Source organism: Cricetulus griseus (assembly GCF_003668045.3).
Source record: "Cricetulus griseus strain 17A/GY chromosome 1 unlocalized genomic scaffold, alternate assembly CriGri-PICRH-1.0 chr1_1, whole genome shotgun sequence".
Classification (NCBI taxonomy): Eukaryota; Metazoa; Chordata; class Mammalia; order Rodentia; family Cricetidae; genus Cricetulus; species Cricetulus griseus.
This window is the reverse complement of record NW_023276807.1, coordinates 8,417,320-8,444,982: the sequence shown is the minus strand read 5'-3', so window position 1 is coordinate 8,444,982 and position 27,663 is coordinate 8,417,320. Positions and strand designations below refer to the sequence as shown.

The following is a 27,663-nucleotide window of genomic DNA, read 5'->3' as shown; positions in this document are numbered from 1 at the left end:
TCCTTCATGCAACTGTTGAGAATTCTGTGTGCAATGCTAAAGATAACTCTTGATGTAGTGTTTCTAGGTAGAAAATACAAGAAACTGAGGAAGATGATAAACTTACTAATGAAGGAGGCTTGACCTTAGACAAGCCAGAGATGAGAATCAGAGCCTTCATTCTGAACACCAAGATTAGAGAAGGCTTTGTGCTTTCCTTTTGTTTTTTTCTCATTTGAAAAAAAAGTTCTTTTGTTCTAGAATAGTTAGCAGCAAGGTGTGATTCAGAGCAGGAACAATTCAAGAGTTTTCCCTGAGGAAAAACATTACCCTTGACCCAGGTAGAGGCTGCGGAAACAGAGCATCTATCTACCTTCTGGTCCACACCCTGAGGTGTCCTTTTCACCATTGACTGTTAAAGGCTTCTGATGCTACTGGTTGTTAGATGCCTTAGTCTGTCTTTGAGGACATGGGGTTCTCTTACTTTTGCAGCTCTGTTGACTATGCTCTGCATAGCCCATGTTCCAGAACCTGTTCCAGGGACCTAAAACCAACTGCAGCACTCTTTCCACTTGTAATCTGCAGGCCTTACCCAGGTCCATGCAGCGATCCGTTCTTTATTTCTCACTTGCTTGGTGGTGTAGCAATAGTGCAGGCCTGAATCAATAGCACCGTGAAATTAGTTTAAAAACTTCACTCTCTGGAAAAATGCCATGTCTATTAGCCTACAGAGACTACCAACTGAACTGAACGTACTTTTTCTCTTTTTGCTTACGGTTACTGAATTTATTGTGCATCTAGCTGGTATCATAGCAAAACACTGTTTTTGCTCATACTAACCAAGACATACGCTGCAATCAAGGAAACGTTTCAGCACTAAGAGACAAAGAAAAGTCTCCTTTTCTTTTTATCCTGAAGAGAAGATGTAAGACTAAAATTAATCACTCTATGAAGGTTTCTGGGAACTGACAGGAGGTACCATCTGGACAAGTTTGTTATGTACATTTGAGTACTGGCTCTATAATTTTAAGGACTTATTTATTTTTACTTTATGTATATGAGCATTTTGCCTGCGCTGTTTGTGCACCATGTGCATGCAATGCCCATGGAGGCCAGAAGAGGGCATTGGATCTCCAAGATTGGAGTTACAGATGGCTGGGGGCTACGGTGTGGGTGCTGGGAATGAAACTGGGGTCCTCTGGAAGAGCAGCCAGTGCCCCCATCCTCTTGAGTCCTATCTCCAGCCCTCTTTTTCTTCTTTCTTTTCATCTGCTTGTGCTTATTTTATTATGTTTTTATTATTTAAAACAATTGTTTAATTTAAATATATTTTGATCATATCCCTCATGTCCTTCCAGATCCTGTCCTCCTCCCTACCCATCCAATTTTAAGGTCTTTCTCAAAAACACAAACTAAAAGCCCAATATAACAACCAAATCCCCTAAACCTGGAAAACAAAATACAACAACAACCCAGAAAAAGCGAAAAACAAAACAACAACAACCACATGAAACCAAATAAGAGCGCATGCACACACACACACACACACACACACACACACACACACACACACTGTGGAGTCCATTATTCATTGGTTAATTACTCCTGAACATGAGACATCCCCTGGAGTGGTTGATATATCCAGTGTCACTATTGGAGAACACTGATTTTTCCTCTTCCAGCAGGTATAAATGACAGTTCAGTTGTTAACCTTTATCCTAGTGGCTAGGTTTTCATTCATTCATTTTATACACACTCACAAAATAAAAACTATTATATCAAAATTGGACAAGACAAACCAACAGAAAGAAAAGAATCCAAGAGAAGGCACAAGAGTCAGAGGCCCACTCATTCACACTCGCAGGAATCCCATCAAAACACTAAACTGGAAGTCATAACATAAATATAGAGGACCTGGTGCAGACCCATTCCACCTTCTTAATGACCTGCATTCTACCCCCCCCCATGCCCTGTAATCCTTTCCTACTGCTTATGGATACTCCAATTTAAACACACATCAAAACATTCAATGCTGACACCCACATGAGGGAGACTGAAGTTTGTCACTCTGAGTCTAGGTTACCAAGAATGGCTATTTCCTGCTCTATCCATGCACATGAATATTCCGTATATTTTTCTTACATCTGACTAATACGCCATTGTGCATATGAACTACAGTCTCATTATCCATTCATCAACTGGTGAACATCTAGGTTGCTTCCATTTCCTGGTAATTGTGACTAGAGCAGCCGTGAACACGGGTGAGCAAGTATCTCTGTGGAAGGATATAGAGTACTGTGGGTATATTCCAGGAGGGTATAGCTTGGACACAGGATAGATCCATTTCTAGATATTGTAGGAACGGACATACTGATTTCCACAGTAGCTTCATTCATTTGCATTTCCACCAGCAGTTAATACATGTTCCCCTTCCCCAATATCCGTGACAGCATTTGTTGTCTTTTTTTTTTTTTTTACTTAGTCATTCTGACAGGGGTAAAATGAAATCTCAGAGTTTTAATTTGCCTTTTCCTGGTGGCCAAGGATGTTGAACATTTAATAAATATCTTCCAACCATTTGTATTTCTTCTTTTGAGAGCTCTACGCATAGTTTAATGCACCAATGTTTAATAAGGGTTTATTTTTCTTGGTGTTTAGTTGTTTGTTTTTTAAAGTTCTTTGTATGTTCTAGACACTAACCATCTGTCTGATGTATAGCTGGTAAAGTTGTTTTATTCCTCATTCTGTGGGCTGACACTTCATTCAAATAATAGTGTCCTGTGCTGTACAGAAGTTTTTAGTTTCACAAGGTTCCATTTGTCAACTCTTGTTCTTACCTTCTGCACCGTAATGAGTTTCTGTTCTGAAGTCCCCTCTTATGCTTATAAGTTGAAATGAATTCCCCACTTTCTCCTCTATCAGATTTGGGGTCTTGGGTCTTAAGTTAAGGTACTTAATCCATTTGGAGTTGAGTTTCGTGCAGGGTGAGAGATGAAGATTTAGTGTCATTCTTCTGCACACAGACATCCAGTTTGGCCTGCACCATTGTTGAAGATGCTTTCTTTTCTCCAGTGTGTATTGTTAACCTTTTTGTTGAAAGTCAGGTGTCTGCAAGAGCGTGGGTTTATATGTGGGTCTTTTATTCCACTGATTAATGTGTCTGATATTCTGCCAACATCTTGCTGTTTTTATTTTTATAGGTCTGTAGCACAGCTTAAAATTTGTCACAGCGATGCTCCAGCAGATTCCTTTCCTTTCATTTCCCTTCCTTCCTTCCTTCCTTCCTTCCTTCCTTCCTTCCTTCCTTCCTTCCTTCCTTCCTTCTCTTTCAATTGTCTTAGTTTCTATTGCTGTGATGAAACACCAGGACCAAAAGCAAGTTGTAGAGGAAAGAGTTTATTTGGCTTACACTTCCACATCATAGTCCATCATTGAAGGAAATCAGGACAGGAATGCAAGCAAGGCTGGAACCTGAAGGCAGGAGCTGAGGCAGGGGCCAAGGAGGGTGCTGCTTACTGGCTTGCTTCCCATGGCTTATAGAACCCAGGACCACCATCCCAAGAATGGCACCACTCACAATGGGCTTGGCCTTCTCTCATCAATCACTAATTAAGAAAATGCCCTACAGCCAGATCTTATGGAGGCATTTTCTCAATTGAAGTTCCCCTCCTTTCAGATAACTCTAGCTTTTGCCAAGTTGACATAAGACTAGCAAGCACAGCTATCCTTGGTCTTTTGTATTTCCATTTAAATTTAAAATTATTTTTTAATTTTTGTGAAGAGTTGATGGGAATTACATTGAAGCTGTAGATTGTTTTTTGGTAAAATGGCCATTTTCATATTTATTTTATCAGTCCATGTGCATGGGAGGTCTTTCCATCTTATGGTATCTTCTTCAGTTTCTTTTTTCAGTGGATGTTTTTATTAAGTCTTTGACTAGATTATTCAAAGTAAGGCTATTGTGAATGGCAATATCCCTCTGTTTCCTTTCTCGGTGTGTCCATCATTGGTATGTAGGAAGACTGCCAGTTTTTGTGTGTTAATTTTGTTTCCTTCTACCTTGCCAAATGTATTTATTAGATTTCCGGGATTCCTAGTGATACCATTAGACTTTTATGTATAAAATCATATCATCTGAAAACAAGGATACTTTGATTACTTCTGTTCTGCTTGTACCTCCTCATGTCTTATTGCCCTCACTAAGATTTCAAGTACTATGTTGAACATGAGTGGAGAGAGTGTCTTGTTTCTACTTTTATTGGAGATATTTGAGTTTTTCTCCATTTATTATGACAGTGGCTGTGAACATCCAATATGCTACCTTTATTATGCTGAGAAGTGGCCCCTGTATTACTAGGTTCTCCAGTTTATATTTTGAATAGATGGTAGATATTGTCAAAGACCCTTTCTGCATCTAATGAGATGATCATGTGTTTTTTTTTTTTTGGTCCCGGAATCTGTGTATATGGTGGGATATATTTATAGCCTAACACATGTTGAACAATCCCTGTCTCTGAGATGAAGTCAGTTTGATCATGGTGGATGATATTTTTATGTGATCTGGAGTTCCATTTGAAGTATTTTATTTAAATTTTTTGCATCTAAAACATCACCTGAAGGAGATAAGGGTATACAAATAAAAAAAAAGTCAAAATATCTTCATTTGCAGATGGTATGATTTTTTACATAAATTACCCTAAAAATCCCATCAGGAAATTTCTACAGCTATTAAACACTTTCAACAAAGTAGCAGGACACAAAATTAACACAGAGAGATCAGTAGCCTTCCTATATACAGATGAAAAGAGACTGGGAAAGAAATCATGACAATATTACCTTTTGCAATAATAGCCTTACACACACACACACACACACACACACACACACACATACACACAAATCTTAGGGTAATTCTAATCAAGCAAGTGAAATACTTATATAATAAAAACTTTAAGACATTGAAGACAGAAATTAAAATAGATATACAAAGATGGAAAAATCTCCCTTGTACATGGATTAGTGGGATTAATAAAGTGAAAATTTCCATCCTACCAAAAGTAATCTGCAGATTTAATGCAATCTCATCAAAATTCCAGCACAATTCTTCACAGAAATTGAAAGAACAATTTTCAGCTTCGTATGGAAACACAGAAAAACCATAGGATAGCAAAACAATTCTGAATAATTAAAGAACTGCTGGAGGTATCATCATCTGATCTCAAATTGTACTACAGAGCTTTACTAATTAAAAACAGCATGGTATTGGCATAGAAACAGACATGTTGATCGATGGAATCAGATCAACACCCAGCAAGAAATTCACACACCTATAGACAACTTATTTTTGACAGAGAAGTCAGAAATACAAACTGGAAAGAGACAGCATCTTTAACATGGTGTTGGTCAAGCTGCATGTGGATTAATGCAAATACACCCATATTCATCACCCTGCACAAAACTCAACCTCAAATGAATCAGGGACCGCAACTTACATCCAGGTACCCAGACTCTGGTAGAAGAGAAAGTAGGGAATAGTCTTGAACTCATTAGTATGGGGAGGTTTTCTGAACAGGACGCTGATAGCACAGGCACAAAGAACAATTAACAAATGAGACCTCATGAAACCGAAAAGCTTCTATGTGTCAAAGTACACCATTATTTGGTCAAATTGGCAGGCTATAGAATGGGAACAGATCTTTGCCAATTATACATCTGATAGAGGGCTAATGTCTAAAATATATAAAGAACTAAAAAAAATAAAACTGCACATCAAGAAAACAAATAAACCAATTAAAAATGAGGTATATAGAGTTCTACAGAGAACTAAATAGAGAATTCTCAAAAGATGAAACACACATGGCTGAGAAACACTTGAAATGTTCAACATTCGTAGTCATCAGGGAAATGAAAATCAAAACTATGTTGAGATTTAATCTTATACCAGAAAGAATGACCAAATTCCATAAAACAAATGACAGCTCTTCCTGGTGAGGATGGGAGGTAAGAGGAACACTCATCCATTGCTGGTGGGAATACAGACTTGTACAGTCACTATGGAAATCTGTGTGGTGATTCCTCAGGAAGCTGGGAATAGATCTGCCCTCAAGATCCAGCTCTACCACTTTTGGGCATATACCCAAAGGACTCTACATCCTACTACAGAGACTCTTGTTCTATCCAAAATATCCAAAAATTGGAAATGTCCTAGATGTTCTTCAACAGATAAATGGATAATGAAAATATGGTCTGTTTTTACAATGAAATATTACTGAGCTGCTAAAAAAAAAAGGAAATGAAATCATGAAATGTTCAGGTAAATCCTTGGAGTTAGGAAAAAAAAAACACCCTTACTGAGATAACTCAAACCCAAAAGACAAATATGGTATATACACTCTTATATGTGGATGCTAGCTTTTAAGCCTTCAATGGGTATGCTATTGTCAGTATTACCACAGAGGTTAGGTATAAAATAAGGAATGAGGGGGAAGGGAAGAAACTCTTAAGGGAGTGAAATAGAATACATAGTTATGGAGAGATGAGGTGGGGGCACTGGAATGAGAGAATTAAACAAAGAGGGGAGGCAAGAGATGCTAAGGGAGGGAATATAGAGAGGGAAAACTAACATTGGGGGCATTTGAGGGGGTCATATGGAAATCTATTACAGTAGAAGCATCTTAAAATATATATGGATATGAAAGAAATAGAAACTGAATCACCAAATAATGAGGAAGACAAAGCCCCAACTAGACTTTTTTTGCTACTAAATGGAAACTCAGGGGCCAGGAATGGGTCACATCTAATTGAGTTGTTGGACAAAAGGGGCCCAGTGAAAACCCCCATCTAATTCAGGATATTGCCAAAGCTATTGGTTGCTCTCTACAAACTGCTGACAGTAAAGCTCTGTTACTGAAGACAACACCTACACCACTCATTGAACGCAAACTAAGTCAAGCGGACACCTAACTCAAGTCTTCGCCCCTACTAACTAGTGTTCATGACACTGGTACTGGTACATGGTATTGCATACTACCCGAGGAGAAAAGTAAACACCAACAAAGCTACAAGCCCTTTGATGCATGGTGACCTGCATACAAGATATCCTGGTGCAATAATGGCAAAAAGTTGGGAGAGTAACTAACCACTCTATGATTGGATTTAAGGCTCACTTCATAAGATAGAACCCATGCCTGATACTGCTTGGGTGGCCAAGAACCTGAGACTAGATAAATCTTGGACCTCGGGGAAAACCAAATACTATTGTTCTTCTGAAGGAACACAGCAATAAAATGACTACCAATGACATTCTGCTACGTCCATATGTCAGTGCCGCATTCAGCCAGCATCAGAGACACTTCCTGTTGCAGAAGATGACAACAGATAGAGAGACCCACAACTGAACAGTGTGCAGACAGTGAGAGACCTTGGAACACTTAGTTCCAAATGAGATAAGTTCATTAAAACCCTCCCCTCAGGGCTCTGGGCGTAATGTGGAAGAAGAAATAGAAAGATTGCAAGAGCCAGCAGGGACGGAAAACACCAAGGCCTTCTAGACATAGAAGACCAACACGCATGTGGACTCACAGACACTGTGCCAGATGCACAGGGCCTGTGTAGGTCCAAGCCAGATAGGGCCCCAGTACTGAGAGAGGAAGTGGACATTAGTCCCCATACTTAACCCAGAAGATATCTCCAGTTGACAGCTGCTCACAAAGGACAAACTTGTTTTCTCCAGTAGAGTCTCACTGGGTATACAAGGCACACTTGAGGGAGGCCCCATGCCCAGCCGTAGATGGCTAACACAGATGGTTGTGAGCCACCGTGTGGTTGCTGGGAACTGAACTCAGGACCTCTGGAAGAGCAGCAGTGCTCTTAACCTCTGAGCCATCTCTCCAGCCCTCTTTCTTGTAGCTTTTAATGCCCATTCTTTATTCTGTGTTCTAAATATTTTAGCTATAATATGTCATGAGGATTTTATTTTCTGATTCTGTTAATTTGGAGTTCGGTAGGCCTCTTATACCTGGGTAGGAATCTTTTTTCCTAGGTATTGGGCCTTTTCTAAGATTTTCTTGGAAATATTCTCAACTATTTTTGCTATAGTCTTATCTTTCTTCTATGCCCATAATCCTAAGATTAGGTCTTTTCATGGTGTCTCAGAGTCCTCACACTTCCTGGCCTTATTTCTTTTAAAATTTATTGTTGATATTTACTCAGTGATCCGATTCCTCTTCCTTGGCTTTCACTCCTATTCTATTGATGTTTTAGTCTGCTGAGATTTTTATTTGGCCTGTTGAGTTTTTCATTTCCAGCATCATTTCAGTTTTATTTTCTTCAGCCATTCTATCTCTACTTTCATGTCTTGGATTGGCATCCATCCTTGTTTAATCCATCTCTTTGTTTTTGTTCTCTTGAAGTGTATTTATGTCTTCTTTGAATTGTTTGAAATATTTGTAATCCTTCTTTTGTATTCTTTGTCTGGCACTTCATCCAAGTCATTTTCATCAGGTACCATTCTTATGGAGTTAGTGATGTGCTGTCTTGGTTTTTCATGTTGTTTCTATTTCTGCACTGGGATTGTGCACCTTTCTTTTCTTTTAGTGGTGGCATTTACAGTGTTTAGTGTTGTGCTAAGTCCTACTAGGTTTTCCGCCTGTGGGGCTGGTGTTTATGGTCAAAGAATCTCTCTCAAGTGTTCCTCTGAGGGTCCAGTATTCCCACATCAGCTAGAGCCTCCCATCTGGGTGTGCAGCAATGGCTGTAGTTGTAGAAATCTCCACAGACCTGTGGGCCTAACTAGGAGTTAACCTGGTCCCCAACCTAGGTTCTCAAGCTTTCTCTGAAGCCTTAGGGAGATAGGGAACTCCCTAATCCAATCAGGCCTTACCCTAGTTGAGGATTGGTCCACCTCCTGGGTCTGCAAGTGATATGAAACTTCCCACGTGCCTGTGAGACTAATCTGTTCTCACACTAGCTCTACAGCTTCCTCTGTAGCCTGGGACACATGGAACTTCCTGAGCCTCGCTCTGGTTCAGGACTCTCATTTCTGGAGTGGCTAGTACCCTGCCAAGTATTAGGAAGATCATTGTAAGCAAAAGCAGACCCTGCCCCTGCTTGTAAACAGGTTTTGTGGCTATTCCCAACCACAATAATCAATAATCATTGAAATTTACACAGTTGGCCTTAAATTACTGAGATTTTTTTAATGCCTCTGTGTTCATAAGCTACCTCAACAGTGATAGTCTCTGTTACCCACAACTCTCCACTGCTCAATTTATTTTGGAGCAAATGCAAGAAGATGCCATGTTATTTAATTCTACTGATATCATCATGCATCTGAAAAATGCAGACATCTAGGAAATTACCTAGGGTACTATTTTTATACCAAAAAAATCTTAGCAATTCCTTAGCATGCTGAATAACTTCACTGGATTGTTTGAAACAAATATAAATCTTATCTATGAATAATCTAGTTTTTACTTTTAGAAAAGAAACCCTTCTTAATTTTAAAACTAAACTATGGTAATGCTATAATGTTTAAAACAAGCCCCTTCATATTGTCACATTTTCAGTTTATGTACACATTTTCCTGATGGTTTCAAAAATGTTGTTTTACAACTGAGTTGATTGAGTCTTGATTCAAGTAGATCTATATAATGTATTTGATAAACTCCTCATAACACCTTTCATTGATTAATTGTCCTTCCTTCTTATTTTTACAGATAATTATTTGCTGAAAACCGTGTACAAGTTTCCAGCTTTTTAAAGATTTCAGTTCAGTAGTGGTATGGGTTTTACCCCTTTACTTAGCCTTCATTCTTTTGCTTTTCAAAGTTTTACTGAGGCATTTTTGACAAGCAATAAACTGAGCATACTCAAAGTCTGCAGTCAGCCCTCCGTGTCTGTAGGCTTTGTAAATTCAAACCACTATGAATTGGAAATATTTTTTAATTGCGCCTATGCTGAATTCGTACCGACCCTGTCCCCTTGTGATCGTTCCCTAAACAAGACATTTCCACTAATGCTATTTACATAACATTTACAATACATTAGGCATTATGATTATGATTAGAGGTGGGTTCAAGAACAAGGAAAGAGATGGCTAAATTATATGCAAGTAGAACAACATGTTATAAATGTCTTAAACATTTGCAGGCTTTGGTATCCATTGGGGGTTTCTGGAACCAACCACCTGTGGCTAGTGAGGGACAACTGCCATTCAACAAGTGTTTGCATACGTCTACATCAAGAAACCACTAGTTCCATTAAGATAATGAGCTTACTTGTTACCACCAGATACACTTGACTCTCTCAGTTTCAGCACAAAATCACACACACACACACACACACACACACACACACACACACACACACACGACCACCCCACTCCCACCTCTATTCTCTGGGGCTAAAGTCTGCATAGAGCCGTAGAGCTAGCTGGTCATCAAGGCTCTGGCAGTTCAGAATGTCTGTTATTCTTCCCTTCTTGGCCCATCATTCTGTGAGTTCAGATACATCTAAGCCCAGAGTTTCACCTTTGTAAATAAAAGCTACCAATGGAAATTGCAGGTCTAAATTTTATATATCAGGGGTCTTTCATTTAACTTGAATAAAAGTGGGGCTATTTGGTTGCTTTCTTCTATTTCAGGAAAATTGCTAAGCCTGCTGCTCATTGTCAAAAGTTGGCATATTTCTATGCAAGTTGCCACATCACACATCTCTCATTTTGAATATTTGTCAATCATTACTGTTTTCCAAACCAGAGCAAACATGATGTAGGTACAGGGCCCTGCCAACTCTCATCATTTTCCAGGCCAGAACGTGCAAGATGATGGACGAAACTCCTTGTGGAGGAGAGTTCAGGGGTGTGATGTTAAAACATCCCCACGCATGATCAAAAGGAATTCACCAGGAGGGTGTTGAATAAAGTGATATTTATACTCTCCTGTCTGAGTAGAAACTGGGGGCAGGGCCTTTAGTATAACATAAGTATGGTGAAAATGTTCCTCGTGGTTTAGCATTGTCAAAGACTCTACGGCTGATTGAGTAACATGTTGACTTGTTCATTTACTCACCAACTTGGTGCTAAGTATCTGATTGGTTCAGGAACAAAAACATACATAATTCACGGTTCTCTAAGGAACTTATTTTCTCACAGTGGATAGAGGAAAGGTGCTTGATATGATGCAGTTATTAAGTACCCCACAAATCAGGCCTCAGCTTCTCATGATTTCAAAGTCAGAATATCCAAAGGTAATTCAAACAAAAGCCAAAGTCTTCATATTATTGTATTCTTAAACATATGTGTCCTTACCTATGATTATTTTGTTCAAAGATGCCATGTTGATAATTCAGCATCCATCATCCACCACACATATATCCATCTATTTAACCTTCTGTCCCCTTTATCCAACTCTCATTCATTCTAGAACCTCTGACCTTCTGGACACAGCTCCTCCTCTGTGGAAGTATGTTCTGACTATTTCCTTCTCCTGATTGTTTCTTCCATTAGGGATCTCTTGCTTTGGGAAGCCTGCTCTGACCTCCAGGTCTTGAGTAACACCTTCTGTCATGCCTCCACCATTACATTCTCCCAAGTGACAATTGTTGCTCACACTGTATACTGGGGAAGAGTAACTTCTGGCTATCTTAGTTCATTGCTTTTCCAGTTAACAGAGAAATCTCCAGACAAGTGCTTCAGAACAACTGCTGCCCGTAAGTCAATGTTTTAGTGGATAGGCCAGTCCTACTGGAGTCCTTATGCTCTATAGTCTAGACTCCTTCCTACTGGAGTCCTTATGCTCTATAGTCAGCTGATAAGGCAGGAGTCAGTAGATGCAGGGGCCTCATTCTGGCAGGTCACCTCTGCTCTGTGTTCTCCCACTTACGAGGAATATTCTGGAAGCTTCAGACCACACAAAGCCACCACTGAGAATTGTACCATCCACTTTCAGTTTATCCAGGCCAAGTGAAAAGGCTATCCTTGGTTCAAGATGCCAACACATAGACTTCATCTTCTGATGGGAGAAGCTGCATCATGTTGTGGCCATGGTTACAGCCTAGAGCCTTGATTTCAAAACTGAGAGGGCCTTCCTGTGAGGGAAAGCTCTGATTCCTGTAAGAAGCCCTAGGGAAAATGTCATGGCAGGCTTGGAGTGAGAAAAGAGAGGTGAATTGCTGTGAGCAAATTTTCCATTGACACTAGGGAGTGGGGAGCAACCAGGAGAATAGGAAAGAGAACTGTGGAGAAGGCGGATCTTCTGGGAGGGCCAAGGTGCCCCGGAGTGTGTGCTCTTCACTGCATAAGAATCGAAGTCATGAGTGACAGAGGACCGTGAAGACATGAGGACACACAGGAACTTGTACAGTTGACACTAGTGAGTTGTTCCTTCAACACAGGCTAAACTTTGAGGCATCATTGGATTCTATAATGTTTGATATACATTTTGATACTATATATTTTGTGATCAATGATCATTACATAGCTATTGTGTGTCATTGTCATATAAGCCTCCACACCCCTAATTACCATGCTATTTGTCACACACACATACACACACAAACACACACACACAAACACACACACACAGAGAGAGAGAGAGAGAGAGAGAGAGAGAGAGAGAGAGGGGAAGAGGAGAGAGAGAGAGAGAGAGAGAGAGAGAGAGAATAGGTATGCATGTGGAGATCAAAGGACAGCCTTTGGGAGAGTTGAGTTAGGGTCTCCAGCTACTTCTGCCATGCTACATTTTCTTCCCTCCCCTCCCTCCATCCCTCCCCTCCCCTCCCCCTCTCCTCCTTTCCCTCTCCTTTCCCTCTCCTCTGCCCACCCCTCTCCTCTCCACTTCTCCTCTCTCTCCTCCCCTCTCCATTCTTCTCTCTCTCTCTCTCTCTCTCTCTCTCTCTCTCATACTTATACCCCACATATAAAATGGAGTCATATATGCAATGAACCTACATAATCCTCCCCCACCCTTTAGGTCCTCTCTAGATTGGACTGCATGCAGTACCTCACATAAAGTAAACACCATGCAAAGAATAGTAAACTGTACTGTTGAGGGAATAATGACCAAAGAAAAGTCCTTATACATCCGATGTGATGCCATTTTGTTCTCCAAGTATTTTCAGTCCATGGCTGGTTGAAGCCCCAGATATGAAAGGTCACCTGTGTTGAAGGAACCAGATCAGAATTTTGTGGTTGGCAAATTCCTGTTGCCATATGATGAGCTTGTTCATCTCCTGGATCTCCTGCAAATGAGTAATGAGAACTAGAAGGTAGTGTTGTTTTTTAACATTTTGATGTTTTATTTATTCTTTTTTTTACGTGCAATGGTGTTTTGCCTGCGTGTATATGTCTGTGTGAGGATGTGAGGACCCCTGGAACTGGAGTTACAGACAGTTGTGAACCAAAACGTGGATGCTGGGGATTGAACCCAGGTCCTCTGGAAAAGCAGCCAGTGCTCTTAACCTCTCTCCAGTCCTGGGAACTAAGAGTTTTGATTCATCAATTTTGGAATAACTCTCTCTCTCTCTCTCTCTCTCTCTCTCTCTCTCTCTCTCTGTGTGTGTGTGTGTGTGTGTGTGTGTGTGTGTGTGTGTGTGTATTGTCATGTGTGTGGGAGTGCCCTCAGAGGCTGAAAAACATGGTCAAATCCATGGGAGTGTAGTTACAGGCAGTTGTTAGCCTCCTGATGTGGGTGCTGGGAACCAAACTCCTGGCCTCTGTAACAGCATCAAGGTCTCTTCCTCACTACTGAGCCATCTATCCAGTCCTTACTGCATTTTGAAAGACCCCCACAACCACCACCATCATTCCTTGCTTTAAAATCCCATGCTTCCAAATATGCTAATTGGTACCTTAATAAATAACACATTCACAGCTTTTTCTTCCCAATTAACAGACACAATTTAGCTTTTCCATGTTCACTGGCAAGAAGTCAAAAGTAAAGAATCCATGTGATTTTTGAAATGCCAGAGAAATCAATTCCCACATTGGCTGAGCTTGGAAATTCATCCATGCTGGGTTTCAGAAGTGGGCAATGGAACATCATGAGGAGACCTGGTAAGCTGACCAGCACATGAGGGTGAGCAGTGACATAGGAGCTCCTGGGTAAAGAAAGAGAAAACCACTGTGGGAGGACTGCAGCTCTCAGAAAGTTCTGGCACTCCGTGTCAGCATCAGCTATGCAAAGAAAGCATTTCTGTCTCAGTCAGCCATCAGCGAATGCCATGCTGGTGAAAAACCATTTGCACGCTCACGGTTAGCACAGATCTAGGAACGCAGACGTAACACGTCTGTAAGCATATGTACAGGGCCTCAGCCTACGTTATGACTTTAAATAGAAACACCTTCCCTAATTTAAGCATGCAGCTTTGCAAGCTATGAAAGCAATACCTCTTTTTTATTATACACTTTGAATAACGTTCTCTTTTCTCTTTTTTAAATCCGTGACTTTAAGAGCTGACTATACCACCAAATATGAAGAGGAAAACTGCAGGCAAGAGCAGCCCCCCCTTCACAGCATTCCCCCAGGGTGGGGATCTGCTGCAGAGCTCAGAGCGGAGCAACCTCTGGAGAAAAGCGTGGTCTAACGGGCATGCCTATATATAGCAGCCAGGAAGAGAGGGTGACCTCTGGGCTTTGGATCTGAAGGATATCAGGCATTGGGGCTGGAATTTAATATGCCCTTGGCCTTACCAGCCTGGTCCCTTTGTTTGATCTTTATGAGAATCTGTATGGGGCTCACTCTTCTTTCTCTCTTTCCTTTTGAAACTATTTCTATTGTCATATTTTTAGGACCCAGAAAGCAATGAACAGAGGTGCCATCCATGACGAAGCTCTGAAAGGCTACATTTTTAATCCACCACCCTTGACACCCCTAATGGATGGCTCTGCTGGTTAATGGCTGATTTCTGCCAAAGAGTTCGAGACTGAGCGTGGTGAGGGTGCAAATGCACCTGAACTACTAGCATTTCCACATCCTAGACCAGGAGTGTAGGGCAGGCGGGAAGCACAACACTGGGGAGCATGCTCAGGTTGTAACCCCAGGCACAGAATCTGTTGAGGGCTATAGGAGTAGGATTTGAGAGCTTGGAGTTGTCGGGGCTCTCTAGAGTTACAGAACTTATAGAATGAATGAATGAATATACATATATAAATATATATGCATATGTACATACAAATACATACATATTTATACTTGGCATTTATTAGAATAGCTTATAGGCTGTTATGACTGCCTACAAATCGAAGGTCCAAGAACCCAGTAGCTGTTCAGTCCATGAGGCTGGATGTCTCAGCTGGTCTTCAGAATACATAGGAATACTGAAGACATAGGCTCTAATGCCAGTGAAGGAATGCACTCGCCAGTGAGAGCAAGCAGGCAAAGAGCAAAAGCTTCCTAGCTTCCTTCTTCCATGCCCTTTATGTAGGCTGCCAGCAGAAGGTGTGGCCTAGATTGAAGGTGGACTTCCCACCTCAAAGATCTGGATTAGAAGGAGTCTTCCCATTTCAAATGATTTATGTTGAAGTCTCAGAGGCCAGGAGTCTGACACAGTTATCATTAGCCTTATTAAATCAAGTTTGTGGGCTGGAGAGATGGCTCGGTAGGTAAGAGCACTTGCTGCAAAGGACCCAAGTTCAGATCCCATCACCCACAGTAAAAGCTACGCATGGCCTTTGCATGAGTCTGGAGCTCCAGCAGTGGGAAGTGCACAAACACACTAAGTTTTGACCAAGGCTGTGTTCCTTTCTGGGCTCATGAGACAATGATTCATTTCTTTACTTTTCTAGAGTGACTCAGACTGTGGTCTCCACCTGCGTGCTCAAAGCCAAGAAGTCCCATGTCTCCATCTCTCTGTTTCTCTGCAGCTGGGAAGGATCTTCAAGTTTAAAGGTTCTCTCTCTCTCTCTCTCTCTCTCTCTCTCTCTCTCTCTCTCTCTCTCTCTCTCTCTCTCTCTCTCTCTCTCTCTCTGTATGTGTCTGCATTAATCCAGTCAGAAACATCCACAGTAATCTTCCCATTATATGTCTTGTTAGCTTAATCAACTCTACAAATGTCTGCTGTTCAGTTCCTGCCTGTTCATAGGTTCCAGGCACCAGGTTTGGACCTTTTTGGAGCCAGTGTTCTGCCCGCTATTAGCATCAAGTTTTCATCAGAATGAGGGAAAAGGAAGTGGAGGTAGAAACCTTTGAAGGGGTTTCTAAAATAAACAGTTTTTACTTGCTCTGTTATTTAAGACCCAAAGCCCACCTTTCTAGAAATATCACCCAGGACTTTGGGCTGTTCTGCAGACATTTGTCCCTAGCTAGAGGTCTGTATCTTGGGGGCGTGGTTTCTGTACAGCAGTGTTGAGGGTTGGTGGGTTTTGAGGAAATGGAGTTGGGTGGAAGAAGGTGCGGTTGTTGGGAATTCTGTCTTTAGAGGGGGTTAGTGTTGTTCTATGGAATTCCAGTTAGTTTTTTGTGAGAGTGGGTGGTCAAAAAAGTGATTCTACCCGTGACTGGTTTCTTCTGCAAACAACCATTTCCCTTCCCTTTTTTTTTCTGCCATGTTGTGATGTAGGCAGAAAACCCTCACCACAATCGAGATGACAAAGTGACTTGATCCTAGGCATTCAACCTCTACAACCATGAGTTTAACAAAAACCCTTTTTTTTTCCCCTAGGGTTCAGCAAAAACCCTTTTCTTTGTAGGGTTCTGCCTCAGGTATTTTGTTACAACATCAGAATCTGTGCTAGTTCGTTTCCTTGAGCTGAGCTACACATGCCTTAGCACTGTCTAAACTCCTATGCGTCTTCTGCCTTAGAGACTGGGACATCCCATTACTCCTAGTTCCAGCTAAACACTTCCCTTATGACACCTTTCCTGACCCCCCCCAAGAGGAAATCAAAGCATCCACATTCTGACATTTTGTGTCAACAAACCTGCCTCTTCTGACCACCCCTGGGTAACAATCCACGAGACTGAAAATTCCCAGTTGCTGATGCATGGGAACTGACCCCAAGGTTATTCCAGTTATTTTGCAAGACAGTGGGTTGTCATAAAGTGATTCTATCCAATGTGTCTGACTTCTTCTGCAAACAGCCATTTCCCTTCCCCTTTCTCTGCCATGTTATGATGTAGGCAGAAAACCCTCACCACAGTCGAGATGACAGTCACAAGTGACTTGGCGTTCAGCCTCTACAACCGTGAGTTTAACAAAAACCCTTTTCTCCATAGGGTTCAGACTCAGGTATTGCATGTCTCATGCAAACTAACCCCAAGGTTCTCATACAGAGAACAGAAACTGCTTCCTTTTGCCTTAAGTAATGGTGGCCTGATATGAGCCCCAAGAGAGTAAAAAGGCCATCGCGGTGGGAACATCCATCACACAGATGACATTCTGCACCATTAAGTCATTCAGTTGTGTGTGAAGCTCCTCAGCAAGTGTCTGCACTCACACTTTTACACAGAGGAACTGGAAGTCCAAACTAGGAGAACATTCCATATGCCCTCTAACAGAAACAGAGGCAGCCTGGTTAGGACAGGAGGTCCAGCAGTTGAGGGGAGGAGCTGTCACAGCCTCCCTTTCCTCCCCCATCCTGCAGAGAACACACACATAGCAGGAAGGTGTTTGAGCTCCATGGGAACAGTAGAGAACCAATTTCTCAAAACACATTGAGTCTTCCAACCCTACAATGCCGAGCTGAATCATGTCCTCTCACCCTGAGTTAACATGTTAAAATGCTTACCCTCGGTACTTTAAAATTGGCTTCATTTGGAAATAGGGACATTATTGATGGAAGCAGCTAATTCTAGGCCACTCTGGAGTAGAGTGGGACCCTGGACCAATATGACTGGTATCCTTTTGGAATGAGAAATCTATATATACAAACCTGGAAAATACTATGCAAAGGCTGAACTTCTGCCCTCCAAACCCAGGAGTATCAGGAGCTAGGGCAGTATCCTGGGACAGTGCCTCCTCTGATGCCTGTAGAGGGAGCCCTGTTCAGCTAATGCTTTGGTCTTGACCTTTTGGCTTCTAGTTGGAGAACTGTTCCAAAATACCGGGGTAGTGGTGCTTTGTTCTGCAAACAGAAGAAATGTCATATTCCATAACAAACACTACCATTGATTAACTTCTATTCTTTTCCATTTTCATTTATGTGTGTGGTATGTAGTGTGTATGTGGTGTGTGTGTGTGTGTGTGTGTGTGTGTGTGTGTAGTGCACATACATTTGGAGGCCCAGGGCTGATGCTGAAGGTCACCCTCCATTACTCTTCTTTCTACCTTATTCATTGAGGTAGGGAATCTGAATCAAGCCTAGATCTAGCTTGGGGATTTAGCTAGTCTCACTAGTTTGCTCTGGGGGATCATTACCTGTTTCCCTTATTCCAAAGCTAGACTTAAGGATAGAATACCAACACTCACAGGGCACTTTTGTGGGGATTCGAACTCCTGTCATTACATTTGCATGACAAACATTTTAACCACTGAGCCAGCTCTCACCACAGACTACATTTAAACCCGTTGCTTTACCTTTCAAAGCCACAATTTTCCATTTATATAAAAGAGGTATTGAGAACTCCTTTTGGGTATGAGGGGGATGGTGAGGATAAAACCTCCTGGCCCTGCAAGTGGGGGGTTCTCAACAAACAGTAGAGGCTATGCTAGTCCTAGCTCACAAGGTAGCTGTCAGTCAGTGGTCGAAGCTGGCCACCGGAGCACCAGGGATGAAGAAGGTGTCAGAGAATGAAAAGTATGTGAAGCCAGATGACAAAATTAAGGGATGTCACTGTTATTGTTTTGTTTAAAAAGAAGAAAAGAGAAATTGCTGAGCCAGACATATTGACTATAAGTTTATTATAAGGCCCGACAGAATGGGGAGACTAAGAAGAGGTACAGGGTAATGGCTGACCGCCATGGCCGGTCGCCATAGAGAGACAGAGCAGGAAACAGAGAGACAGGAGACAGGAGACAGAGAGAGAGAGACAGGGGAGAGAGAGAGAGAGAGAGAGAGAGAGAGAGAGAGAGAGAGAGAGAGAGAGAGAAAGAGTAAAGGGGCAGGGGCCTATCTTTTAAAGGGGTCCTCTGCACCGGCGTGCAGACTTCTTTCCCATGGAACCTTGGGCTGACCAGGGTATTGCCTGAGTGGATTCCACCAGGTAACAGGGGCAGGCCAGCATAATGCCTGAACCTTTCAGTCACCATGCCACATCTCTTCAGTTTTGCTTCAATCATTCACTCCTTTGTCTGCCTTCGCTCTACCCTCATCCTCTCCCCTACTGGCTGTAGTAGTTCATGACTTCAAGTCCAAAATGGCCCCCAAAATGCCAGTGCCGGTGACAATGTCCTAAACAGAAGGACTCTGACTAGGTAAACAGAAGGATTGTTACCGAGTAGAGCCTAAATCCAGCAAGGTTTCTGCTTACCAGGAAAACCATTATCTCCCTCATCTGCCCCAAAGGTCAACTATCTCAGGGAAGGACGTCTAGTCCCAGATCAATCTGAACAGTTTGGTATCTCAAAGACCCCCCACTCCCACCCCACCCCACCCTGCCAACCCTGCTGACTATCATATAAAATCTTCTTGCTTTTCCACCATTTTGCTTCTTTCTGCCCCATGGCCTTGGCAGTTTGATCCCCAATAGACCTTCCTCTCTACCTATGGAGTGGTCCAGTTCAGTGTTTCACTGCGCCCTCACTGAAAATGATGATTGTGGTTATTAGCCAGCTAATGGGTGAGGTCTAACTTATATAAATATCTGTGGAAAATAAATAAATTGATGATGAGCAAAGGGGTAAATGAGGTGATGGGTGAATATACTTTGGCTCCATGGACTTATCAGATTTGCCCCCTGGCACTTTGTGAAAATAGGATTGCGTCAGCACCCCTGTCATTAGTCACTTTTCTTTTCTTTCTTTCTTTCTTTCTTTCTTTCTTTCTTTCTTTCTTTTTTTGTTTTTCGAGACAGAGTTTCTCTGTGTAGCTTTGGAGCCTATCCTGGCACTCGCTCTGGAGACCAGGCTGGCCTTGAACTCACAGAGATCCTCCTGCCTCTGCCTCCTGAGTGCTGGGATTAAAGGTGTGCACCACCAACGCCCAGCTCCATTAGTCATTTTTCTTGTGTGTGACTATCATGCCATACATTTGCATATACTATGGTGGCTACAATACCACCTTGTCTTAGGGCACCACCATTGTCTATAGGGGTAGTGGTTGAGCAGGATATTATGGTGGTATGTGACTATACTTTAATACATAAGGATAATTTGTGTGTGTGCTTCACAAGCATGTTTGCATGCCAGACATGGGATCTACCATTGAGCTCTACCCTCAGCCTAGACATAGCCTTCTAGCTTAACATTTTTTTTTTTTATTTTTGTTTTTGTTTCTCGAGACAGGGTTTCTCTGTATTGCTTTGGAGGTTGTCCTAGAACTTGCTCTGTAGACCAGGCTGGCCTGGAACTCACAGAGATCCGCCTGCCTCTGCCTCCCAAGTGCTGGGATTAAAGGCGTGCTCCACCAACGCCCGGCTTCTAGCTTAACTTTTTAGGCCTTTGACAAAAGTGTTTCCCGCTCTCCCCTCTTTCCTGCATTTTCTTTACACAACCATTTGCCCAGCCTGACTCACTGCCGGATAACCCCACCACCTGTTCACACTCTGCTCACCCATGCACATATTTGTTCTGTGAGCTTAAGAACTGGGTCTCTGCTATCCCAGCATTCCCCCCACCCCCACCGCCTGGGGCTGCCATTCCAGCCAGAAGCATTAAAGCAACAGTAGAAAATTCCTCTTTGCTTACAGCCAGCTTCACTTTGATATGCCTAAAATAAGTTAATCTTGCTTAGCATTCCATGTTCCGGCACACTTGGACTGCCGGCACATCTGCTCCATTCTGATGGGCCTACAGCCCGTCCGTGTGGATTTCTTGGGCAGATTTCCCACTCCCTGCTGGTTTTTTTTGCAGTTAGACTTGCTGATTATGATTCCTGGGACCTTAACTCCCCCCTGAGTTCTTGGGATTTTCTCCACTTTGCCCCTTCTCTCCTTTCCCCAGTCTCACGGTCATTCTCAAACACCCACAAAACTTCCATCTCTCTTCCCAGACTGTTCCCAGCTTTATCCCCGGCCCTGCCCCCACCCCCAGGCCTGTGCTTGCTTCTTCTTAAAGGAGACCCTTCCCATCTCGACAAGCTGTGTTTCCAGCAGAGATGTTTTGCTTTGTTTTCCAAAGGCCCTTTACTATTATTAAAGAAGGATCTAAAGAAATTTCTGTGTCCAAAGTAATGACCTTTTATCTTGGGGTTGGTTTTTTTAAAAATCCCATTTGAATGTTGCCCTTGTGACTGGTGGTGACTTAGGGATTATAGTTTCCCTGAGAGAGAAGAGTCTAGGCTCATGTCTAGACTTGTCAGGGAACACTGGCTGCAGCCACTCCCTATGTCCCCAGACATGAAAGCCACTTGTGTACTAGCTTCAGGGAAGGGGACTTTGTAATGTTTATGGGTTGGAATCTCTCGTGTTGCTGGGGACTGTGAGCACTCCTTGGCTGAAAGTGACCTGTCCCTCTCATGTTGGATCCATCTTCTGTGAGGCTCCAGGTGGGTGGGAAAGATGGACGATGCTGGGGACCAAATGGCAGTGCATGAGTTCTGTAAGAACCATTATTCATTTAGGAAGTTTTAAACATGGTGGCATTCTAAACAGAAAGTGCCTTAACAAGCTGACTTACTTAATAAGAATTGGAATTGCCTCACTAGGTCTAGATCGTCCTACCTACTTAGATCTCTCTATATAGTAATCATGTAGAAACCCTGTGTATTCCAAGGGGCAATGGGGGGCCGGGTATATGTTCTAAGACCTCTACTGGATGCCATATATATGTGAACCTACTATTCTACAATAAAGGTTAATTTATAAATTAATCCACATTGACAATAATTAATAGTAACAATATACTGTGTAGCATGACCACAGCAACTCTTATAAAGGAAAACACTTAATTGGGGTAGCTCACTTATAGTTTAGAGGTTTAGTCCATTATCATCATGGCAGGAAGCAAGGCAGCATGCAGGCAGACGTGGTACAAGTGGAGCTCAGAGTCCTTAGATATTGACCTTCAGGCAACAGGAAGTGGTCTGAACTAGGCCTTGCTTGAGCATAGGAGACCTCAAAGCCTGCCCCCACAGTGACACGCTTCCTCCAACAAGGCCACACCTACTTCAACAAGGCTATACCTCCTAATAGTGTCTCTCTCCTTGAGCTTATGGGAGCCAATTATATTAAAACTACCACATACTATGATAAGAGTTATTTAAAATTTGTGAAATTTTCATTTCTGGAATTTGTTTTAAAAATCTGTGTATGTACACACATATATCATGGCATGCATGTGGAGCTCAGGGTACAGCCTCAGGTGGGAAACTGTAAGAAGTGAGGTCAGGGGATGGAGGTGTGGCTCAGTTGGTAGGGCACTTGACTTGGGGTCAGTCCCCAGTACCTTGACTGACATAATAGCCATGTTGTGCAGGTACATTTGGGTATGTTGGCTTAGATTCCTTCAGGAATATATCTAAAAGTGGGTAGCAGGATTCTACAGTGTTTCTATTTTCAGTTTTTTGAGGAACATCCATACTGATTTCCATAGTGGCTGGACTAATTTACATTCCCACCAACTGTGTAAGGATTGCTTTTTTTTTTTCACTCCTATATCATTGCCATTACTTGTTTTTGTGGTGATTGTGATGATACACATTTCTACTGACAAGATGGAATCTCACTGTTTTGATATTTTTTTGTTGTTGTTGTTTTTGAGACAGTCTCACCCTTAGCCCAGGATGACCTGTACTGGACTGCATTATGAAATCCAGGCTGGCCTTGAACTCATGGCAGTCATTCTGCTTAGCCTCCCAAGTATGAGATTGGAAGAGTACCAGTGTTTTTGTTGAGTTTTTGAACCAGGATCTCATGAATTCCAGGCTGGCCTTTAATTTGCTGTGTAGTCAAGGATGACCTTGAATTTCTAATCACTCTACATCCGCATGCTAAATGTGGGGGTTTCAGGCATGCAATACCACACCTAGCTTGTGGGGTGCTAGGATCAAACCCAAGACTTTGGCACCCTGGGGAAGCACTCTGCCAAAAGAGCTACATCCTCACCCTCTCAGTGTAATTTTGATTTGAATTTTCCAGATTGGGAAGGCTGAGTATTTATTGTTCATGTGTTTTTAGGCATTTGTATTTCTTTTGAAAGTATCTTTTTAATTCATTTGTTCATCTATTGATTAGATGAACATCTATTGTTGTGTTTTAAGTTTTTTAGTTCTTCGGGATACCTATCCCTGGTCAGATGAATAGCTGGCAACGGCTTTTCTGTGGTCCCATAGTCTGTCTCTTTCCCTCTGTCATCGTGGCCTTTGCTGTACAGACCCCTTTGAATTTGATGCAATCCTGTTTGTCAGCGCCTCCCTTTTCCTTTTTGGGCTTTGGGGTTCCTGTTCAGAAAATCTTCCCAGAGCTTGGAGTGCTTCCCCACATTTCTCTCTGGTGAGCCCCAAGTTTCAGGCTCCACATTAAGCATTTCATCCTCAATGATTCTCTTCTGTGATATAGTCCACGGGGCCACCATGATACTTGTGGCCCCATTTTAAACCAAAATGCCATTATACAACATATGACCGCTTCACGGGATGATTTAGTTTCTTTCCATTTTCCACATTCAACCAAGTACCTGTAAAGGAAAAAAGGAGAGGAGTGAGCCCCTGGTCCCTAAACTAAGAATTCTATGAGTGTAAACACAGCCATCAGAGCCCAGCCTAAAATGTCTGTGTGTCAAACCCACATATTACAGTGTCTTGATTTGGACGGATTTAGATAACTTTTCATCAATTTCATTTTTCCCCTTTTAATACTTCTAATTTGAGACATGTACATATTACCTGTGCCTCAACTTTACATTTCTCTGAGTTTTGAGCAATCATGAGCCCTCGGCCTTTGAACCACTCCTGAGCTAACAACCTGGACTCAGAAACCTGTCCTGGAGAAGGTGGATAAGTGATCACTACTTCTAGCAACTAGAAAATCTCCCTTTGCCAACTTTAGCAGCTACTCAAAAGGTTTCCCAGGCAGGCTCACGCAGTCCGAATCCAACACTGTGTGGGCACATGCCCTGGTCATAAGGCTGACTTGCTCTGACAAGGCTTTGGCCCTGAGGAGAACCTCTGCTTTGTCTCCCCTGTTGATCACAGAGGAGTAGTAAATCCACTTTCAGGAACAGAAAATAGTTTCTCTCCCTTCTTCCCCAGCCTGTCACCAGGGGTGGACAGCTCGAGGATATGGCACAAACCTGCCAGATACCTGGAGGCACCAACCAGCAAGCACATTTGCATTCTCTGTTCATTGTTGGTTTAAAAGCAGGGTTTTGCCCTAATACTCTCCTTCATTCTAGCAATCCTCCTGTCTCAGCATCCCCAGAAGTGGTTTGTACAACCACACCATAATTTTATCACTACTGGGCTGTGCAAGCAAAGTTGGATTGGATAAATAGAAATATCATTAAAAAAAACAAAGTTAGAGTGAGCGGGTGCTATAGAATTCATGCACGCTGAGAATTTGTCCAAAAAATTCCTTTTCTCTCATTAAAAATGTTCTCAGACTCAGCAGCGTACTGCGTAAGGAGGTCCTGGGAAGGAGCTGATAAAATGTAAAGAGCAGATAGCATGGAGAGCACACTAGCCAAGTAGGCACCAAAGCTCTGTTTAGACTTCAAAGAGGCTCAAGGACAGCACAGCTGCCCCCTGGCAGCTTTTGCTTTGATAAGGAGACCTCTCACCCAAGTGCACTGAGGACAAGCCAGCAACCTGTGTGCAGAGCCAAGGGACAGCGTCCCCGAGAAAGACAGTCTGAGAAACGCAAATAAGAAAGATCAATACCTGCACCCTGTCTAATATGGGATCAAAGCAGGCAGGCAGTTGACACATGAGCAAATACAACCGATCAATGCATAACAGCAGTTTAGAAATGGCATTATAAAAATGTATGGGCATCTGGAGTACCCATAAAGGTAACAAATGTGTCACTGTATATAATAGCTATAAACTAGTTTTTCAGTTTCCTCTCCATGCTTTGAGAATTATACCTTACACAACACTTTTTAGATTTTATTATTTCTTCCTTTTAATTATGTGGATATGTGGGAGCGGGGTCTTACATTTAGGTCGTAATCAATCATGCTTAAAAAATAATCATAGTAATAAACCATACTAACATGTAACAAATCACATTAATTATGAAAATTATATGATTGTTATAATAAATATCCTCAATAATTTTAATTGTAATTAAAATTCAATGTGTAAGAAAAGTTTTATAATATTGTGGTTGCAATTGGTGTAATTAGAATTTTCTCACATTTATTTTGTACTATGGGATAGACGGTAAGATACTTTGACATATATTATGAAGACAAACGCTGTGGAGAGGGTAAAATGGAAACAGGTTCATGAAAAAAAAACTTAGTTCATTTTCAAAATGGGTATTATTGAATATCAAATTGTTATCCTTCTGAAATTCCATTGGAAATTGTGTGTGTGTGTGTGTGTGTGTGTGTTTACATATGCACACAGGTGAACATGGAAGCCAGAGGTCTACATCAGGGTTCTTCCTCATTCTCTGTCCTCCTCCTTTTCCCAGGAGGTTTCCCTCACTGACCCCGAGATTACCAACCAGCTTGGCTGGTTGGCCCATTAGCTCCAAGGGCCATCTGTCTGCTGTGGACCTGTACCATTGTGCTTGGCTTCTTATGTCTCTTCTAGGAACCTGAACTCATGTTGTCATGCTTGCAAGGCACACACTTTACTGACTGAGCCATCCCCTTCCACTGAAAACTTTTAATGAATTATATAATGGCTTAACTTTTACGTTCAATAATTAAAGCTATCTAACCTATAAAAAAATTGAAATGTCTACTTAAACAGAAAGAACAGTTTCAAAACTCAGGAATGTGTCAAAAATATTTCTAAACTACTGTTCATCATTCCTAATCCTGTCCCAAGTGTCTCACAAAAGGGGTATCCTATCTTGAGCAGATAAATTTGGGGTATGCTTCAAATGCATTTTGTGAAAACTCAAAATCTCTACTGAGCACTCAGAGAAACACCACTGTATAGAAGCTTCTCTAACTTCCTTTAACTCTGTGCGTCCCAAATTTGTTTGGTCCCTACTTTCTCAAATGATCCATTGCGACAGTTTGGAGTAAAGACCATCCTGCCTTACCCCGTAGCCACTGAGATTGAATGTATGTATATATGCATGTATGTGTTTTTAATAAAATATATTTTATATACAATATACTTTATATTTTTATTTTTTAATTATAAACTTTATTCAAGGAAGACACGCAAGTGTAATAGGAGAGAACTGACCCCACACATAAACTCTCTTCACAACACACAAAATCAATATAATTTTAAAAATTAAAAGGGGGACTTTAAAAGACCCTGTTTGTAAAAAATTTAAGCGAAACATTAAGAGAACAGTTGAACAAAGTAGTGAGCCACATGTTGCAACTGTGCAGAGCTGCTTATCAACTGGCCCATTCTGTACCAATGTAAATAGTTGAGCATCTGTTCTCAGAGAATTCTGTTCTTGCAGGCGCTGGTCTCTATGGCTTGAATAAATGCATGCATGCTCAGCTTGTGTAGAGTGTCTGAGAAAGGAAACCATCAGGCTTAAAGAAGGAGGGCATCGTAAGTGAGCAACACCAGAACAAATGTAGTATGTTGTCCTTTTCCATCCCAGAGTCTAGGTCTGGCGTTTCAGTCCAATAGACCAGTTTATTGTGCTCTACCAAGTACTGAGGGGATCACGGAGACCCGAGTTACATCACAAGGAAGAAGAGCTCCGCACAGCCTCTGTACTCTGCAGAAGTATGCCAGCTTGGCTCTCTTTATGGGTTCTTAAAGGACAGTTACCTGAGTTTACAGAACCTCAGATTTCCTGTAGTATTCACCTTATCTGTGTACTTGAATTCCAATGCAATCGTGGACTGCGCTACGTGCTCTTTCAACTGTGACGACCGACGTGACAGTCGCATAATGTACAATCATCTATCTTAAGGAGTACTGTCCCTGTGCCCCCACTAGCTCCAGCCAGTTTCAGAATTCTTCCATCATTGCATCAAATCCACACCAGTTAAAAAACCACTCCCGTCCTCCTCTCTCTGGGCACCTTCTCTCTCAGAAATGTTTATTCAGCTCATAGTTTCAGAGAAGAGACCAAGCACGCAGACCCCAGAGAGGCCCATGACCAGCGGTGGGTGCGGGCAGGCGCTAGGGAGGGATCAGAAACCACAGAGAAAAGCAGGGAGCAGAGAGCACCCCGCGCCCCGGCTCCTTTCGTTTTTTGAAATGGCGTCTCTTTTATCCTAGGCTAAACTCATACTCAATAAGTAGCCAATGAGTTTGGACCTCTGATGCTCCGCATCTACTTTCTGAGTGTACCACCATGCCCAGTTTATTAGGTGTTAGGAATGGAGCCCAGGGCTTCCTGCGGAGATACTTCCCAGGCACCAAATCCTTTTCTAATCTGTTGACAGTGTGGATAAATAAATGACCTTTCCTGTCCTCATCACTGTCTAAGAAGCACACCTTATGTACATACTGCATAGTATATACGATATGCCTTGTGGAAGTTACCACAAAAGCAA

At 42.1% G+C, this 27,663-nt stretch overlaps 2 long non-coding RNA genes across 3 annotated transcripts in view; one reads left to right on the top strand and one right to left on the bottom strand.

The window, feature by feature from the left end:
• The window catches only part of LOC118239678, a 37,813-nt gene extending 27,835 nt beyond the window's left edge, over positions 1–9,978 (top strand). For both annotated transcript variants that reach the window (XR_004772461.1, XR_004772462.1), the window contains one exon: positions 9,696–9,978. This is a non-coding gene — a long non-coding RNA (uncharacterized LOC118239678). The remainder of the gene's footprint in view (positions 1–9,695) is intronic.
• An 11,921-nt stretch (positions 9,979–21,899) lies between these two features.
• LOC103159867 overlaps positions 21,900–27,663 on the bottom strand; it is a 44,111-nt gene continuing 38,347 nt past the window's right edge. The window contains exon 3 of the long non-coding RNA XR_003479444.2: positions 21,900–23,688. This is a non-coding gene — a long non-coding RNA (uncharacterized LOC103159867). The remainder of the gene's footprint in view (positions 23,689–27,663) is intronic.